Source organism: Leuciscus leuciscus, assembly GCF_965113295.1.
Source record: "Leuciscus leuciscus genome assembly, chromosome: 16".
Classification (NCBI taxonomy): Eukaryota; Metazoa; Chordata; class Actinopteri; order Cypriniformes; family Leuciscidae; genus Leuciscus; species Leuciscus leuciscus.
The window spans coordinates 39,422,686-39,441,140 of record NC_138740.1 but is presented as its reverse complement, the minus strand read 5'-3'; the positions used below and the strand labels follow the sequence as shown (position 1 = coordinate 39,441,140).

Sequence of the window (18,455 nt, the reverse complement as noted above, 5' to 3'; positions counted from 1 at the left end):
TTCTCAATCTGTTCAGGGAGAGACACTGAGGCATGTTCACTGAGTGGACTGAGCCACACCGTAAGAGCAATCATTCAGAGGAGTTGTTTAGTTTGCTGGAATGTCTTTATTAATTGTAATGTTTCCCTGGTCAGCCTCCACAAGTTTAAAGAAGCACAAACAAAAGTGTGATTGTAATCATGAGAACTGGTGCATCTGCCCAACACACAAGCTTGCCAGATTCACAATCTGGTTCTTGACAATCTGCCTTCCATCATTGATCTTTTTTTCTTTTCTTTTTTAATGACAGTTTGTGGAATTGAGGTTTAAGCACTTGAGAAAAGTGTCGACTCTGTTTACGGTAATGCTTCATCACGAGGGTTAAAAACCTCACATCACAGATCTCAAGATAAAGTCGAGGTTAATGCTTCCCACTCCTCATTACAAAGTGACAAAACACCTATATTTAATTGTTGTGTTTGTTGTTTTATTTAAATGTGAACATTGCTGATTGTATTTAATGGAACTAATATGTGAGTATAGATCATGTACAGTTGGAACACTTTTGCTTTTTTACATTACCACATAAAACTAGTAAGGCGGCAAGGCAAATTTTTGTATATAGCATATTTCATACACAATGGTCATTCAAAGTGCTTTGCATAAAAAGGATTAAAAAATATCATAAAAGAATCACAAGTGCATAGGAAATAAGAAAAACAAAGAATAAGATATTGATTAAAACAGTATTGTATTAATGTATGAAAACAGTTAAAAAGAGGCACATAGATAAGATAAAGTGATACAGTGTTCATTCAGTGAATGCACAGCTAAACAGACTTTCCTCACATTCCTGTTCGAGTGCAAGAACAAGAAGTTCCTCACATCAGGGCTCAAACGGTACACAGCAAAGATGAGAAAGTTCTTCATGTTCATCACTTCCTAACGCTTCTTCTCATGGACTATAGAAAGAGATACATGACATTTACTGGGCCATAGAAGTCCCATAGACTTTGCATTGCGATGACTTTGACAGGTCATAGCTCTGAGCGAGGATTTCGCAGAAATGTGTGAATTACCACATTTGAAGATTCTGACAGGCTCTGTGAGAACACACCTCACAATGGGGTAAAAGTTGCACCCCTGGGGGGCAGGAGCGTCCCAAAGTTGCCCCAGAGACATACTATCATGGGCCGTCCGTCGCCATAGTATCACTATATATTTCCTGTCTATATTCTTGCATGAAAAGAGCATCTTCGTACACACACACACACACACACACACACACACACACACACACACACACACACACACACACACACACACACACACACACACACACACACACACACACACACATTCAACAAGCTCCACCCATCAAAACCCAGTCTGAAAACAGAAGCACACAGAGTTCGACTGAATTCTCTACAGATGACCATCAGTGTTCTCACAGGTTCGTGTTTAAAGTTTGCGTAGAGAGAACTTAAGAGTTTTCTGTTAGAAAGGTGTCGTGTTAGCGGCCCATAAGTTAATAACTAATGATCATTGTGATGGAAGTGAATCAATCAAAACTAACTGGACAATAACTTTATCCTAGAGCTGCTGTAAAGCCAAAACAATCTCTGTTACTGTAAATGATCCTTTTATTACTGTAAAGCTGCTTTGAAACAATCTACATTGTTAAAAGCGCTATATAAATGAAAATGACTTGACTTGACTAGATTACTGACTCTATAGTATTCTCACTCCTTTATCTCTGCAAGACCTTTTCTATATATTCTATATACTTTTTATATATTCAGTGTGATTGTTCTACATCTCTCTTCTTCTCACAGGTGAGATACATGTTTCTACACACGTTTCATTCATCACTCGTCCCCATTCAGATATCATGATCTCAGCTCATGTTTGATGTTCTCTGATGATTCAGATCCACTCTTTACAGGAGTGTGTGGATCCACAGAAACTGTCAATGAAGAAACATAATAATATCTTCAGTTTAAAGAGAGACAGAACAAACACATACAACACTAAAACTGCACAAGATAATAATAATGATGATGATAAAGCTGATAATCTGTTGATGACAGGCAAATGAAGTTCCCTTTCAAGGGAACTCCCGTTGCGTCGAAAACTGACGCTATGGGAACGCTTTGCGTGATGACGTCTTGAAGCACATGTAAAATCAGTCCAATGGTGTGGCGGAACGTCAGAGGCGGGTGACGTCACGTACCAGGAAGCTATAAAAGCCGGCCCGAAACAGAAAACGAAAGCTTTCTGAGTCTTCAGTTGCGCTCTGTGTTGAATCTGTCCTTGTTATTTGGTGTTGTCTGTCTATATTATATATATATATATATTCAGTATGGCGAGCAAGCAGCAGTTTGGAGTGTGTGTCCATCCCTGCCCGCGTTATTTAACGGGAGGTGATACTCACACTCTTTGTGTTGTTTGTTTGGGTGAGGAGCATGCCCAGTCAGCACTCGAGGGTGGTGACTGTGTGCATTGCGACGCGCTTCCATTGCGTTCGCTCCGATCCCGCTTGGCTCGGTTCACGATCGCGATCCCGCGATCGTGATCCGATCCCGATCGCGTTCCCCAGGGCTCTGGTCCCGCCGCTGCCGAGGCACGGCGGCAATCACAGACCTGGGGTTCGCAAATGGATCTATCAGTGGATGTTGAGACGGGCTCTGCCTTATCTCAGCCTCCTTCTAATAGATCCAGTGCCTCTCATCAGGGTGTGGAAGCACGCGTTGCGGTTTCTTCCCCCCCGATGGAGGCACCAATACTGCAATTGTCCAGCTCTGAGGAGTTGGACGTTGTTAGTATTGACGCTGAGTCTGAGGATTCGCCACCTCAGTCTCATGCGTTTGTAGAATTGCTTGATGTTATCACTAGAGCTGATGTTATCACTCTAGCACTTTTTGATTTCGCTGAAATGTAAAGTGCATTACTAATAAAATGTATTATTATTATGATTATAAAGAGCATGGTTATGGGGAGATGCCGAAGGTGGAAGAGACGCTCGCGAGCTATCTCTCTCCAGCAACGGCATCTTCTCTGAAGGCTCCTGCACTTCCATCCAAGCCAGTAAAAGTTACATCTTCCCTGGTTTATAAAGCTTATGCCGCCGCCGGTCAGCTGCAGCGTGTTTACATATTATGTCCATAATGCAGGCTTACCAGGCTGAGTTATTGGGTGATTCTGAGGATGGCGGGGGTATTAGGGCTGATACGGTGTCTGAACTGCGTGGAGCCACAGATTTGTCTCTCAGGGCCACCAAGGAGACGGCTAAATCCATCGGCCGCTCTATGGCAGCCCTGGTGGCCACTGAGAGGCATCTGTGGCTCAACTTAAGTGACATAAAGGACAAAGAAAAACATGTTCTTTTAGATGCACCAGTATCCACGCAAGGGTTATTTGGAGACGCAGTTAATAGTGCTGTAGCGAAGTCACAAGAAGCTTCAAAACAGGCAGCTGCACTTCAGAAACTTCTCCCCCGCCGTTCTTTCTATGAGGCTGCTGAGCGGGAGCAGTCTAAAAAGAGCGCTGAGCACCGCGCCACACAGAAACAGAGCGTTTCCTCCCGTGCTCCCCCACAAAAATCTCGGGGACACGGAGGGCGCTCTCAATCCCAGCAGTCTTCGAGGGTTAAAACGGTACTGCGGACCGTTATTACCGCCAAGAAGGCTGCTGGGGAAAAGTCCTGATGTCTGAGGGCTCAGGACAAATGAGGGTAGTCCCCCCGAAGCAGAGCGGTTAACACCTCTTTTCACGGTGCCCGTCTCTCTTCGGTGCCCTCAGGGGACCGTTCTGCCAACCCTGCCACCTCTGGTGTTACAGGGCGCAGCGGTCTCCGGCGAGCACATATCTCAAGGTCCACCCGGAAACGTAGTGGCCTCGGGATGCCCGCCCCCTCTGAGGAGGGTGCTAGAGCAGTCTGTTTGGTCGTTCCCTGCCGGTGCGCCGTTACAGGGCGACGAACCGACTACTCAACAGCAGGAGAAAAATACGGTGCCGTCTCTCTTCGGTGCCCTCAGGGGACCGTTCTGCCAACCCTGCCGCCTCCGGTGTTACAGGGCGCAGCGGTCTCCGGCGAGCACATATCTCAAGGTCCACCCGGAAACGTAGTGGCCTCGGGATGCCCGCCCCCTCTGAGGAGGGTGCTGGAGCAGTCTGTTTGGTCGTTCCCTGCCGGTGTGCCGTTACAGGGCGACGAACCGACTACTCAACAGCAACAAAATCCAGAAACCAGTCTCGAGAGACTGGTACCTCTAGTAGAATCTTTGACAGCGTGGAAGCTACTGTCAAATGTTTCTCATTGGGTCCTGCAGACCGTGGAAAAAGGGTATTAGATACAATTCTATTAACGCCCACCGCGGTTTATGGGGGTCCTGCCCACAGTGGTGGGCCCCGAGCAGGTTCTGGTTATGGAACAGGAAGTAAACACTCTGTTAGAGAAAGGGGCCATAGAATATGTACCCCCCTCCAACAGGGAAACCGGGTTTTACAACCGGTACTTCATAGTTCCAAAAAAGGACGGGGGATTGTGTCCCATTTTAGATCTTCGAGTTCTGTACGAGTACATGCAGCTCAAGTTCAAAATGTTAACCTTGAGACAAATCGTGCCACAGATCAGGTCCGAGGACTGGTTTGTCACGATAGACCTCAAGGACGCATATTTCCATCCGTCCGTGTCATTGGAAGTTCCTGAGGTTTGCTTTCGGGGGCAAAGCATACCAATATTGAGTTCTTCCATTCGGCCTGGCTTTATCACCCCGCACTTTCACCAAATGCGTGGATGCAGCTCTGGCGCCTCGGCGCCTCCAGGGTATTCGCATCATGAACTACATCGACGATTGGTTGATTTTAGCTCAGTCGCATCAGATGGCGGTTCAACATCGAGATGTTGTTCTCGCCCATATGAAAGAGTTGGGGTTACGGCTGAACGCCGAGAAGAGTGTGCTTTCTCCATTTCAGAGGACCACTTTTTTAGGCGTGGTTTGGGATTCAGTGTCGATGCAGGCGCGCCTGTCACCGCCACACATAGATTCCATCCTTGCAGCTGTGAAAAGTGTAAAGCTAGGCCAGCTACTCACTGTCAAACAGTTCCAGAGACTGTTGGGTCTCATGGCAGCAGCTTCCAACGGGATACCTTTTGGACTACTGCACATGAGACCCCTGCAGTGGTGGCTCAGGACCAGAGGGTTTTCCCCGAGGGGCAACCCATTTCGCACAATCAAGGTCACGCGGCGATGCCTACGTGCCTTGGTTATGTGGAAGAAACCTTGGTTCCTGTCCCAGGGCCCAGTGCTGGAAGCTCCTTGTCGTCGCAAACTGCTAACGACGGATGCTTCCCTCACGGGTTGGGGAGCGATCCTGAGGGTCGCTCATCTCAAGGTCTGTGGGAAGACCATCATCGTTCCTGGCATTCTATAGCCTAGAGATGTCAGCTGTCTTCCGGGCTCTGAGGAGCGTTATCACAGGTCTCAGGGGACACCATGTGTAGTACATACGGACAACACGTCGGTAGTCGCCTATATCAAGGGGGTTTGCGCTGGCATGCCATATCCTCTTGTGGTCCCAGGGGAAGTTGTTGTCACTCAAGGCAGCCTACATCCCCGGGGTCCAGAATATAGGAGCAGACACTCTGTCGAGACAGGGGCCGAGGCCCGGGGAATGGTGGCTCCACCCCCGAGGTGGTGGAGCTGATATGGAAATTATAAGTGGATCTGTTTGCGTCTCGAGAGACGTCTCACTGTCCACTTTGGTTCTCCCTCACGCATCCAGCTCCTCTGGGACTGGATGCTATGGTACAGATGTGGCCGAGGCTACGTCTGTACGCCTTTCCCCCAGTTGCTCTGCTCCCGGGAGTTCTGGAAAGAGTTCGCAGGGACCGGGTCCATCTACTTATAGCCCCGCGCTGGCCGGGCAGAGTATGGTTTCCCGATCTTGTGTCCCTCCTCGACGGGCATCCTCTGGAGTTACCCGTCAGGAGGGACCTTCTGTCCCAGGCAGAGGGCTCGATATTTCACCCTCGGCCAGAACTGTGGAACCTGTGGGCTTGGCCTCTGAGGGGGCCCAGCTCATAGAGTCAGGTCTCTCAACCGAGGTTGTTGAGACCATTCTACAGTCCAGAGCTCCCTCCACGAGGAAACTTTATGCCCTGAAGTGGAGAGTATTCACTTCTTGGTGTAGTGACCGTCGGTTGGACCCAGTCCACTGCCCAATTGGTACAGTGCTGGAGTTCCTGCAGGAACGGTTCACTGCAGGTCTGACCCCATCCACTTTAAAGGTCTATGTGGCGGCCATAGGTGCTTACCACAGTCCTTTGGGTGGAATGTCTGTGGGGAAAGACCCCTTGGTATCTCGTTTCCTTCGTGGCACTTGGAGGTCCTCCTCCCTTTCGAAATCGGACCAGGAGGCGAATAATTTGCTTTGCCCTGTTCGGGCGTTAGACGCGTATGTCCACAGAGCTGCCCTGTGGCGTAAAAGTGACTTTTGCTCCCCTAACAAGGGAGGTCCAGTGTCTAAGCAAAGGATGAGCAAGTGGGTGGTTGAGACTATCTCACTGGCTTATGAGGCGGCTGGACAGCCTTCTCCTTTGGCTGTCCGGTCGCTCTCTACTAGGAGTATGGCGGCCTCTAAGGCCCTTATATCAGGAGTATCGTTACAGGACGTCTGTGATGCGGCAGGCTGGTCCTCACCGCACACTTTCGTCAGGTTCTACTCTCTGGATTTAGACTCTACTCCAGGGTCTCATGTTTTGTCTTCTTAGTGCTGCTCACATGATTACACACAGGACAGACATTTGTAGCTATGGAGGCGTTGGTATAGACGTTCCCATAGCGTCAGTTTTCGACGCAACGGGAGTTCCCTTGAAAGGGAACGCCTCGGTTACGACTGTAACCTCGGTTCCCTGAAGAGGGAACGAGCGTTGCGTCGCCTTGCCATATCTCCTTCATGCCTGTCAGCGCGACTTCAGACTTTACGAAGCTTTCGTTTTCTGTTTCGGGCCGGCTTTTATAGCTTCCTGGTACGTGACGTCACCCGCCTCTGACGTTCCGCCACACCATTGGACTGATTTTACATGTGCTTCAAGACGTCATCACGCAAAGCGTTCCCATAGCGTCAGTTTTCGACGCAACGCTCGTTCCCTCTTCAGGGAACCGAGGTTACAGTCGTAACCGAGGCGTTTTACTTCTGATGAAACGAGACACTGACACTGTTTTCATCTTTAATACTGTAAAGCTGCTATAAAATAATAGTGACGTGTTCAGATGCTTTTCTTATGGTTTATTAAAAAAGCTTGCAGTTTTCTCATTTTGTTGTGTGTTTATTGAGTTATTGAGAGGAAAGCACAGCACATATTCACATATTCATCTACACATCACTCTCAGCAGTCTGGATGTTGTGTACTGTACAAAAGGCCCTCAGTGAGCTGAGTATGTAGAGAAGTTTAAAATCATTGGTTACCCGTAAGCCAATCACATGACGTTTGGTTATGGTGTGTGTTATGCGCATGCTCAGCCGCATCTGACTTCCACTGTAAACACATGTATGATGCGAAAACAAAACCATTGCGCGAAAATCCGGAGTGAACATGGCTGTGAACGACTTTTGCAGATTATGTGAAGTAAATCTACGCATCCACGGTACAATCAGTGTCTACGTCACGGCTCTCAGCCCGCCCTCTGTTCGTTGATTGGCCGGCTGTTTTGAGGGGAGATAGGTCGCTATCTCAGACTGGCCCTGTCCCAAATGGCACACTCCGGACTTGTGGACTTCCTCAGAGTTCACACTTTGGTGACGTAATGTAGTGCAGACTTATAGGGCCCTTGGCGTGAGTCCACGAGGAGCATTGAGAGGTATTTTTGGGGCAGACTCAATCGGCACGCCGGAAATAACGCTCTGGTTGCTGTTGGACAGGAGAAATCACATTTTTGCGCTCCAACGTCTCATCTCCATGTCAACTACACAGCCTAATTTTACAGTTCTATATATTCTATACAATAGATACATCATGCTTATTTAAAATATGTATACAGTTGTACATAATAATACATAATGTTCTATTTGAACTAAGATGAACATTTTTACACATAATGAAAATGTGCGTGAGTTTCAGAAGAATTTACAGGTTTCAATATTCATACTATGTTTACATATGACTCAGTAAAGCCCTGCCATTCGGTTCTATTTATTTAATGAATCATAATGTGATTGTATTATTCAACGCACTATTAATATGTCTGAGACATCAACCACTGGTCGATGACCATAATGTTTGTATAAACTGTAGGTAACAACTGGTAAAATGTACATCTAGGTCATAAAAACCGTAATATTTTCTTCTCAGACATATGTCAACAATTATCCGTGAGCGAAATCTCCTCCCATCCGTTGTCTGATTGGCCTTTCGCAAGGATTCCTGGGTAGTTAAAGTGTGTAGAGCCTGCATCTATGCGGAAGACCGCTTCAAGGGTACAAAGGGGGCGCTGCTGAACACACTTCAGAGCGTTAAAATGCTGAATGGGACAGCCTACGGACTCGTAGACTCGGCGAGCACGTACAATTTAAAGGGGTCATGAACTGGCTTTTAAAAAAAAATTATATTGTTGTCTGAGGTCAACTTATGACGTTCACTTGGTTTTTACATTCAAAAACATCAAAATGAATAAGTAATAGGCTATTTTCTACCCTAGTTTTGAGCCTAGCTCAAAAACGCTCGGTTTTTATGGGCGTGTCGCATTGAAGACTTGGAAGTAAACGCCCACTGCTATGAGTGGATAACAGTTTTGTAATGCGCGAATCGGTGGGCGGGGCTAAACCGGCGGTGTTGAAGTAGGCATTGGTCTTCTTCTGCGGGGGTGGTGTTTTATCCTCTTTGTCGTCATAGTTCCCCACTTTGAATAACGAGTCGTTTGCTGAGCCTGGTGTCAATAAAAGCTTTTATTGGACTAACAAGGACTTTTTCAGTTCTGAAACTTACAGGATATTCTTATAATATGATGACCTCTTATATGTCAAAAGCTCAAGGAAAATTTTATTTCTCAGTTCATCACCCCTTTAAGTCCACAAGACCGAAAGTCCTCATGAAGTGCGCCATTTGGGACAGGGCCACTGAGTACAGAAGCGAACTGAAATTGAGCGGAAGTACGAAGTCTGTCATAGTCAGACTCCTGAGTATGTACTTTACTATAGTAAATTATGTCCACTAGATGGCAGCCTACTCTCACTCATCGCCGTGTCTGGTGTTATTGTGTGCTATTGGGTGCTATTGGTTTCTTTGCTGTTAATAGAAATTCAGCACAGCACCAGCACAGTATTATCAGCGTGAAACAGTTAGAGGCGCTATGTATTTTTAATAATAGGCTACTTTACAAATTATATATACACAACAAATATGATTATTTTGCAGTTTTGTTTTATATTCAGAGCATTAGTCTTATATTCTGGCAGTTTCTCTGGCCATTATGTGTCCTCGCCACTGGTTTACCATATCAGCCATTACAAGTCAGTTTAATAAAAGTAAAGTAATAATCATATATCAGGAGACCACATATGAAATCATTCATCACAATATTAATCAGAGCAACTTCCATTTGCAGAATTAACACAAATATGGACACATTCAACGGCATATATAGTTCAGAAACACAGATGATTCCCTCAAACATTTACTGAATGAATTATGAGTGATTGTTTTACTCACAGTTCGGTCTTGAATCATTAAAGCTGCTCCATCTGACAATCTTCTCAAGCTTCATGTTTTCAGTGGTTTGTGTCTTCATCTCTCTCTCTCTCTGCATGTGTTTACTCATAGTTTCCATCTACTGTAATTTAAACTATTAAACAAAATATAAAGAAAAACGATCAATATTAATCTGTTCTCGAGCTCTCTCACAAAGAAATAAAGAAAGTGAAAAGTCAACAGCGGAGTCATGTTTAGTGTATCTCATAACCCGACTCCACCGCCTGGTTACAGTATAGCCGACGCTTCTCTCAGACTAAAGATCAGGTTTACTCTTTACTCTTTTTTTGTTTTGTTACTTTGTTCACTGCCGATGGTGACGTCACGAAAAAGCTCCATACCTCTTCCGTAAGGAGCCGGCCAAAAGTATAAACAAGGCTTGAGGCATGAGCATGCGCATTATGAGTTTATGAATGATCTATAGAGGGTTTTCACTACACGTCATCAATCCGGAAGTCGGCCATTTTGGAGGCACTGAACGTAAACAATACCACTGAACGGACTCGCAAATTTGGCTGATTATTGCTGCTGAAAAATGGTCCTGTTTTGGACTGTACTAATCGGTCGCATCAGGAAAAAACTTTTGAGTTCTATAGACTGCCGAAAGTTAAAGAGAAGAGCGCAAAAAACTGATGAAAGGCGGCGTTTGTGGTTGAGAGAGGCACAGCATCAGCCACATGTGTAAATGAAGCGTTGACTATGGCTAAAATGTTGACGTAAAGTAGTTCACTATGGCTACATTCACACTGTCAGTCCAAATCCGATTATCTTTGTATCCGACTGGAATCTGATCTAAAATGATGTCCACACTGTGTATCGCAACTGTTCAGATCCGATGTGTGTGTCCATGCAGCCCCTTATGTAAAAAAAGTATACTTCAAGTTCATTTTATGAAGTATACTTGAGTAATGTTCAAGTATATTTTTAAGTATACTTTATGAAGTAAGTATACTAATGTCAATATGTACTAGTAGTAAACTTGTAAGTGTACTATTTTAATACCGCTTGGGACTAAATTGGCCCACTTGAAGTATATAAAAGTATATGTTTAAGTGTACTATAAGTGTAACAGTAGTAAACTTTAAGTGCACAACTAGTTCATAATTACGTTTCTCATTTGTACTGCAAGTGAACTTATGAGTATACTAGTAGTTTACTATTTTAATACTTGTAGCAACTTTGAAGTATACTCTCAGTAAACTACTAGTTTAGTAGTTTTATACTACAAGTTTTCTTTAAGTGAACTTAACATCATACTTATAGTTTACCATTTATATATTATTTTTGCTCTTTTAGTGTACTCTCAGTAAACTACTAGTTTAGTAGTTTTATACCGCAAGTATATTAGAAAGTTTTCTTTTAGTGTACTCTCAGGAAACTACTAGTTTAGTAGTTTTATACTACAAGTTTTCTTTAAGTGAACTTAACATTATACTTATAGTTTACCATTTATATACAATTTTTGCACTTGCAGTAGGCCTATACTACTATGTTCAAATGTTATTTTTTATACTTGAAAAATACCTTTAACTCTACTTTAATTTTAAAAACCTTTTATTAGCTTCATGCATCCTTTTTATCAACACTTGAATGTCGGTAAGTTTCATAAAGAAAGGCAACATTTTAAACAAAATAGTTTAGTCAAAGACTACGCCTTGATCAGATTCAGAACGATGATCAAACACAGATGGAGTAGATCGAGTCCGACACCCCCACAGCTTCAGTCGTTTTCTCTTAATGGGTTACGTTTCATTTGGAAACATTAAGTAGTTTTGATTTACAAGCTGTTTAATGTTTGATGATCACGTTATTTTACTTTTGAGTGAGCAATCTTCTATCACATGGTTCAGCTTCTTCTTCTCCTATGTTTTGATCCGGAGATTCTGTACTAGGAGATGTCATATAGCGCCCCCTACCGTATACCAGTGAAAACATGGATAGCTGGAAAATTCAGTCAATGGCGGGGAAAAGTTGAATTAAAGTAAATTCCTATGTACACTACCAGTGGACTAGCCTACACAAAAATTCAGATACGCAGAATTAGAAACATATCTGTTTTATATCAATATTTTAATCAATATTTTCAAACAAAGTTTCATAAGACTGTATATGAAAAACGATGTAAAAAAAGTATATTTAATAGGCTACTCGATCAAAAGAGTTAACACAACTACAAGCCAATTATAACTTTTAAGTATATCTCGATCAAAAGATTGAGTACAAGTATAGGCCAAATATACTTGGACTTTTCTCTCAGTATAAGTCAAGTACACTTAAGTGTAATTAAGTATATTTTTGAGAAGTATATAAAATGTAGACTGAAAGTATGCTTTCTTCTTTTTAGTTGAAAAGAAGTATACTAATAGAACACTTGAATAAACGTATTTTCCATGCTTATTTTATTTACTCTATAAGCTATTCCACCCGAAAGTTTGTTACTATATAAAGCTGAACATTTTAGTTTATACGACAGTGTGTAATATTATGTTTTTAAAAAAGTATTTAATAAGCTACTCAATCAAAATAGTAAACACAAGTACAAGCCAAGAATACTTAGAATACTTAATTATACTTTTAAGTATATCTCGATCAACAAGTAGAGGCCAAATATACTTAGACTTTTCTGTCAGTATAAGTCAAGTATACTTAAGTGGAATTTGAAGTATATTTCTGAGAAGTACATAAAGTATATTTCTGAGAAGTATATAAAAAGTAGACTGAAAGTATACTTTCTTATTTTTTAGTTTAAAAGAAGTATACTAATAGCACACTTGAATAAACTTCTTTTTCGTAAGGGGCTCTTTGACAATACAGAAATGATGTTGCGTTGATGGAGGGGTTTGCATTTGCAATAGAGATGTTGTCTTATTTAAATTGTACAACATGGAGATGTGTATCCGCCGCGCTGGAGTTCTGCGTCTGGAGTATTGGTCTGGAGCTGCAGAACTGTAGGAGGCTGGGATGCACAACTCTTTTTCCGCGCCGGTTTCAAAATACGTTTCAACAATAATAATTTCCTGCTCGTCCGGCACTTTGCAACAACACAGCCTTGTTTCGGCAGAGACTTTCAGCATGTTCCCTATAACAACGTCTGACGTTTACATTTTACGTGGCGTGAGAAAGTCACATAAACCACGCGAAATCTGATCAGAGCGTTCAGACTGAAGCGGATTTCCTGATATGTGATTAGAATAGGATTATATGGATGTAGCTTGAAACAGATTTCATGTGCTTTTTTGGACTGACAATCTGAACAGGATTAGAAATAGAAGGAAGAATTGCAGTAAGGGCTAGAGAAGCTCGTTCGATCTTTACCACATATTAACTTTAGTTTGTCAAAATTTTGCGCTCTTTCCTGCTTACTAAGTCCTTCTGTATATGATTTTGCAGCTTCCATCTGTTTTTTTGTAAAAATGTGTTCAGTAGTACATAAACAGTGCAATCCATGCTGTTGTTTTCATCCGAGTGCCTCCATAATGGCCGTGCATCCGGGTTACCGCCCAGAACGTGACGTCGGTGAAAACCCTCTATACGCTGTCTGGCCGGACTAAATATGAGTCACAGTTTTTGAAGTGTCCCAGTTTGACAGAGCACCTGGAAAAATGTGGTTTTGGGTCAGTGTGTGTTTGAGGAAGAGTCATCCATCCTGTGTTTAATGCTTCTCTCTTTTTTATTCTGTATAGTAGAGTAGAGCTCTTGACCCTCAGGTTGTGTTCAAAACCCTAGAACACTTTTGATGTTCCCGGGTCAAAAATGAACGGCCTACAAAAAATAGCTTACATATCACTTGTTATGGTATATTATCACCCAATTTTGGATTCAATATTTTTGTCAACTTGTTTTCTTTCAATTAGGACTGGTTTTATATTTCTATTTGCATCTGATTAATCGTAGGCCTCATTTATCTGACAGTTGACATGGTCAAAAATGGTCACAATGGCCGGCCATTGAAAGTGAATGCGAGAGACACCCTACATACAGTGTTTGATATTAAACATCATAAATGCTGTTTTGTCCGACTAGACTCGGCAAGTTTGGTTCATTAGATCGTAACTTTTTGTCCTTTTTGTTCTCTCTCTCTCTTGGCTCATGTGTAATTATGCTGTAGTTTGTGAAGCTCAACACATGTTCTCCATGCTGTAATTATCATATATTCTGACTTTGGTAATTTCTGTTCAAGAGAATACAGTAGTTCAGTTCAGAGTGAAGTTTGACATCAGTTAATTGTTGAGCAATAGAGGTTTACATTTCAGTTTCACTATAATAGAGGCATGTCTGGATTTAAATAATTATTAGAAATCTCTTTAGAGAACAATTAAAGATAAAGTGTTTTGGTTACCTTGTGATGAGCAGAAGAGAGGACACATCCAGCGCAGATCTGAGAGATCAGACAGATCAGACGTTCAGCTTTTATACTGTATGTATTTCATGAATGTATGACAGACTCCTCCTCTTGTGGATCTGAAGCAGTCAGTCATTCACACCACAAAACAACACTTCCACAACACAACACTTCAACACTTCACCACTTCCTGTTTTATAACCGAATTTCCAGAATCTCACTGTTTGTGAAATGAGTTTCTACCCATCTCTGCTGAGATCATCACATCCTTGCAAAGTTGTGATGTTACAAATGCAACTCAACTCAACTTTATAAGTTTATAGAGCACTTTCAACACCACAAGTGGAACCAAAGTGCTGTACAGAAAATATAAAAGAGAAAATAAAAACAAAAACATTAAAACAATGCAAACATATGACATATACAGCTTACAAAGCATTTTCAAATGCTAAAGAAAACAAATATGTTTTAAGCGTACTCTGAAAAACACCCATTGAAGGAGAAGAGTGTACAGACAGAGGAAGGTCATCCAGACTCCAGGAGCAGAGAACGCCCGATCACCGATCACCCGATCATCGGGGAACCATGAGGAGCAATTGATCATTAGACAAGCATATCTTTCCAATTCCAAACCATCCATCTTAATATTTACTGTCAGGACTGTATATAATCATCTATAGATATACAGAAAACTGTTATACAGAGGAAACTGACTAGTAAGTTCCATGACATTTTACACTGAATATTCATCTTTATTTTTAGTCAAATTAAATTAACAGATATTAAGGCTGTTGGTGTTCAAAGCTCTGTACGTTAATGGAGCGTTTCATAGTGTTTGAACTTGGACTCAAATATAAAGAAATACGGTCAGTGCTTAAGTTAAAGGTGCTGTAAGTGATGCGACGCGTTTTTTAGGCCAAAACATTTTTTGTCACATACAGCAAACATCTCCTCACTATCCGCTAGCTGCCTGTCCCCTCAACACACTGTAAAAAAAGCGCGGTCTCTCTAGACACCACAGGCTCCACAAACGGCAACAAAAACAAACTGGGCTAACCCGCACCACGAAACATAATAAACAGTGTTCCTGCCAATAACCGACAAGAAGTATTTGAGGGTGGGGTTAGTGCGCGTGCACATGAAGGGGGTGTGGAGGAGAGAGAGAGAGAGAGAGAAGCATGAAGAGGGAATTTTGAATTATGGCCGACACACGACCAAAGAGACGACGTTCCGATGAACAAATTGCAAAGAAGAGGGACAAGGATAAGGAACGCGTCCTGAATTTACATCGGAAAAACCTTCGAAAGGTGGCGAGAACTCCGCCGGCAGAAGGGCTTCCAATCCGACATAGTTGCTCTGTTTTTGCAGAACAGGTAAATCCGTTTTTCTTTCTAAACTGACGTTCATGTTCACCAGACCAACACAAGGATGTAATTAGCTAGATCTATGCAGTCAGCGTTAACTTTGGCGAATACAACATGTATGTTTCTAGCAGCGATCAATCTCTATTGTAAATGATCAAGCAAATTCACAGTAGGGCGACAATTTGTGTGAATGTTTGTTTTCACCCACTGTTTGTTATGAATTTGAATGTTCATTTATAGGCTATTGACAACTTTGACTAAATTTGTTTACGACGCCGCTGTTGTTTATGCTCACTCGACACTGGGAAACGCGAAGCTAACGTTATCATGCTATTACTGCGTCCTTGTATGGGAGCTAACATATAGTTATAACCTCAGGTGGCGAAACGATTTTAAGATAATGTTTTTCTGCATTCTGTATTCTGTTCTGCAATATATAAAAGCATTTATCTAACTTGGCGACATTACACATTGAATGAAGTATCAGTAAAGCTTAACTTTGTTTGTAGTGACTATTTTGACTTTCCTTTATGTCGGAAGGGAGGGGAGGGGGGAGGAGACGGGATGAGGAGGAGGGAGGGTCGAGCTAGCCTCCGTTTTGTTTGACAACAATTAGAATGTCAACAAGAAGTAACGACTCCCGGGATCACTTACAGCAGCTTTAAGGGAAGCGTTACGGAAGTCAAACTCAAGGATGTCGAATGTAAAAGTCAAACAGCTCATTATATCAGATCAGTCCTGCTGTTTCTGTGTTATATTGAAGCTCTCAGTCATTTCATCAGGATCTAGATCTGCTGTTCCAGTGAACTCTGTGTTTAGAGCTTCATTTAAAGCCTCTGGTCAGAGTTCAAGATCTGAATTAACTGAGTTTGTGTTTCTGACAGAATCATGTTTATTCTCAGGTTGATTTTCTCTGTTATTTCAGTAAAACACACAGAAGATCTGTAGCATCTTTAAGCCACTGGTATTGGTAATAGCGTGAGCAAGTTTTAGACGGCGTACTAACAGATGTAAGATGCAAACAGTGTCTTTCTTTATTGGGCTTCAGTTAATAAACATCGCTTACAATTCACATCCTATGGTGTCATTCTTTCAAATTCACAGAATATAAATCTCAAGTCCATACCTTGTAGATCCAGGCTGCAGTGGGTCACCATCAAAGGGATTTCTCTTTTTGGTAAGATACAAGGATGTCCTTTCTGTTGAGTAAGATCAGATGTTAATTCCTCTTGCGTTTTTAAGACTTCAAGCAGGGGATCACCTTGAGGAGGAAGAACACGTGGCATTTGATCCACTCCCATATTGCCTTGTTGCACTTCAGCAAAATAATGGAAATTATTTTAAATTAAATTATGTACAGAAGATGTGTAAGAAAATTTCAATCTAAGATGAAAATAAATCAACACATTCTCAGTCTATAGAACGTAGCCTTAACAGTTGTGAAGTAATTACTTCTTCAAAACAATATATCCTCTGAATATCTGATGTGAGATGCAGCCGTATTGTTTCCTGAAGAGTTTCAAGAGTCTGAATGTTAAATGTAAAACTCAGATCTGATAAACTCCATCAGCTGCTCATTTAATCATCTCTGATTTATTAACACTGATTTCCATCAGCAGAACATTAGTGACTTTAACAGACGAACTGAAGCTGTTCAGAACAACAACAGATCAACACTTACTCAATACTCAATATCTACTGTTCACAAACACATCATAGTATACATTAAAGCAGAAGTTGCTAGAAGTTCAGTCATTCACACAAAATGTAAAATCACATTATTATTTGTGAGTTGATAATGAATGACATTCAGTGAATTAAACTGAGAGAATGACGCTTGTTTAAAATAGAAATGAAGGCATTGTAAATAAATCTGTATGAGTGTGTGTTTTCTATTCCTCCTAACACACAGAATATGATCTGCAGTTTTCATCTTTGTCCACTAGATGTCAGAAGTAGATTTGAGGTGAAACTCAAAGGCCTTTAGTTTCAGGATCAGAGACAGTGAAGAGAAATCAGAGAATCTGATCTGAAGCTCAATGAGGATCATCATGTCCTTGGTCATATTTTATTATATTGTTTGTCTACAGCACTTTAGACAAACAATAATATTTGAGAATAAGGTGAGGATGCGGCTCGAAAATAATGTTAATAATTTCTATCAGGCTCCGCACCTCCTCACAACTCCAGGTTTGTCCATGAGCCGCCATGCTTAACCTCCTGAGTCCCTGCGTCCTCATATGAGGACATTACATTTTTGCCTCTTGACACAATGATAGTCAAATTTGTAAATCTTAGACATGTTGGCCACATTTAGGGACACTGCCCACACCATCTTGTGGTGATATAACAACATTACACCAATGTCAGTGAGAAGAAAATGGCTGGAAAATCAGCAAAATATCAGCAAAACACTTCCCGAAAGAAAAATGACCCAGGTAAAAAATCTATTCAAATTATATGAATGAAACAAATGTATTTATGTACAATACTGTCTCCATCATCATATGGGGATTAAAATTTGACATATTTTAGTAATAGTAGCACTCCAGGACATCAGTAAATGTGAAGTACTCGTTTGAGGACATTGGGACTATATTACGTTATTTATTCTACCATGTGGTTAGCTAAACTTGGGAATTTTTAGACGGATCACAATAGCATTGAAAAAACAACATTTGTCTGTGTGTGTATGTGTGTGTGTGTGTGTGTGTGTGTGTGTGTGTGTGTGTGTGTGTGTGTGTGTAAGCATGAATTATTGAGTTAACATGGAAAAACTGGTTTGCTGTAGTGCAGAAAACTGGTAAAAATCAAGAATTTCAAAATGAAAGTGAGCCAATAAGTGGCCTTCTACTGCTCCCTGCTGGCCATTACCAGTACTATTATAAAATTTTATAATAGTAAATAATAATATATAATAGTAAAGATTTTGTCAAGTGTTTATCACTTCATTTGTACTGACACTTCACATAATTGCTAGAAAAATGGTAAATTATAGACCCACTGTCCTTGCATGAGG

The 18,455-nt window shown here is 41.8% G+C and overlaps 1 long non-coding RNA gene across 1 annotated transcript; it reads right to left on the bottom strand.

Moving 5' to 3' along the window:
- Positions 1-266: 266 nt before the first annotated feature.
- Positions 267-14,144, bottom strand: LOC309477057. Its single transcript, XR_014198509.1, has 3 exons — positions 14,070-14,144; positions 9,692-9,824; positions 267-1,945 (listed from the first exon to the last, which is right to left on the bottom strand). It is a non-coding gene; the product is annotated as an uncharacterized lncRNA (long non-coding RNA).
- Between the last annotated feature and the right edge of the window lie 4,311 nt (positions 14,145-18,455).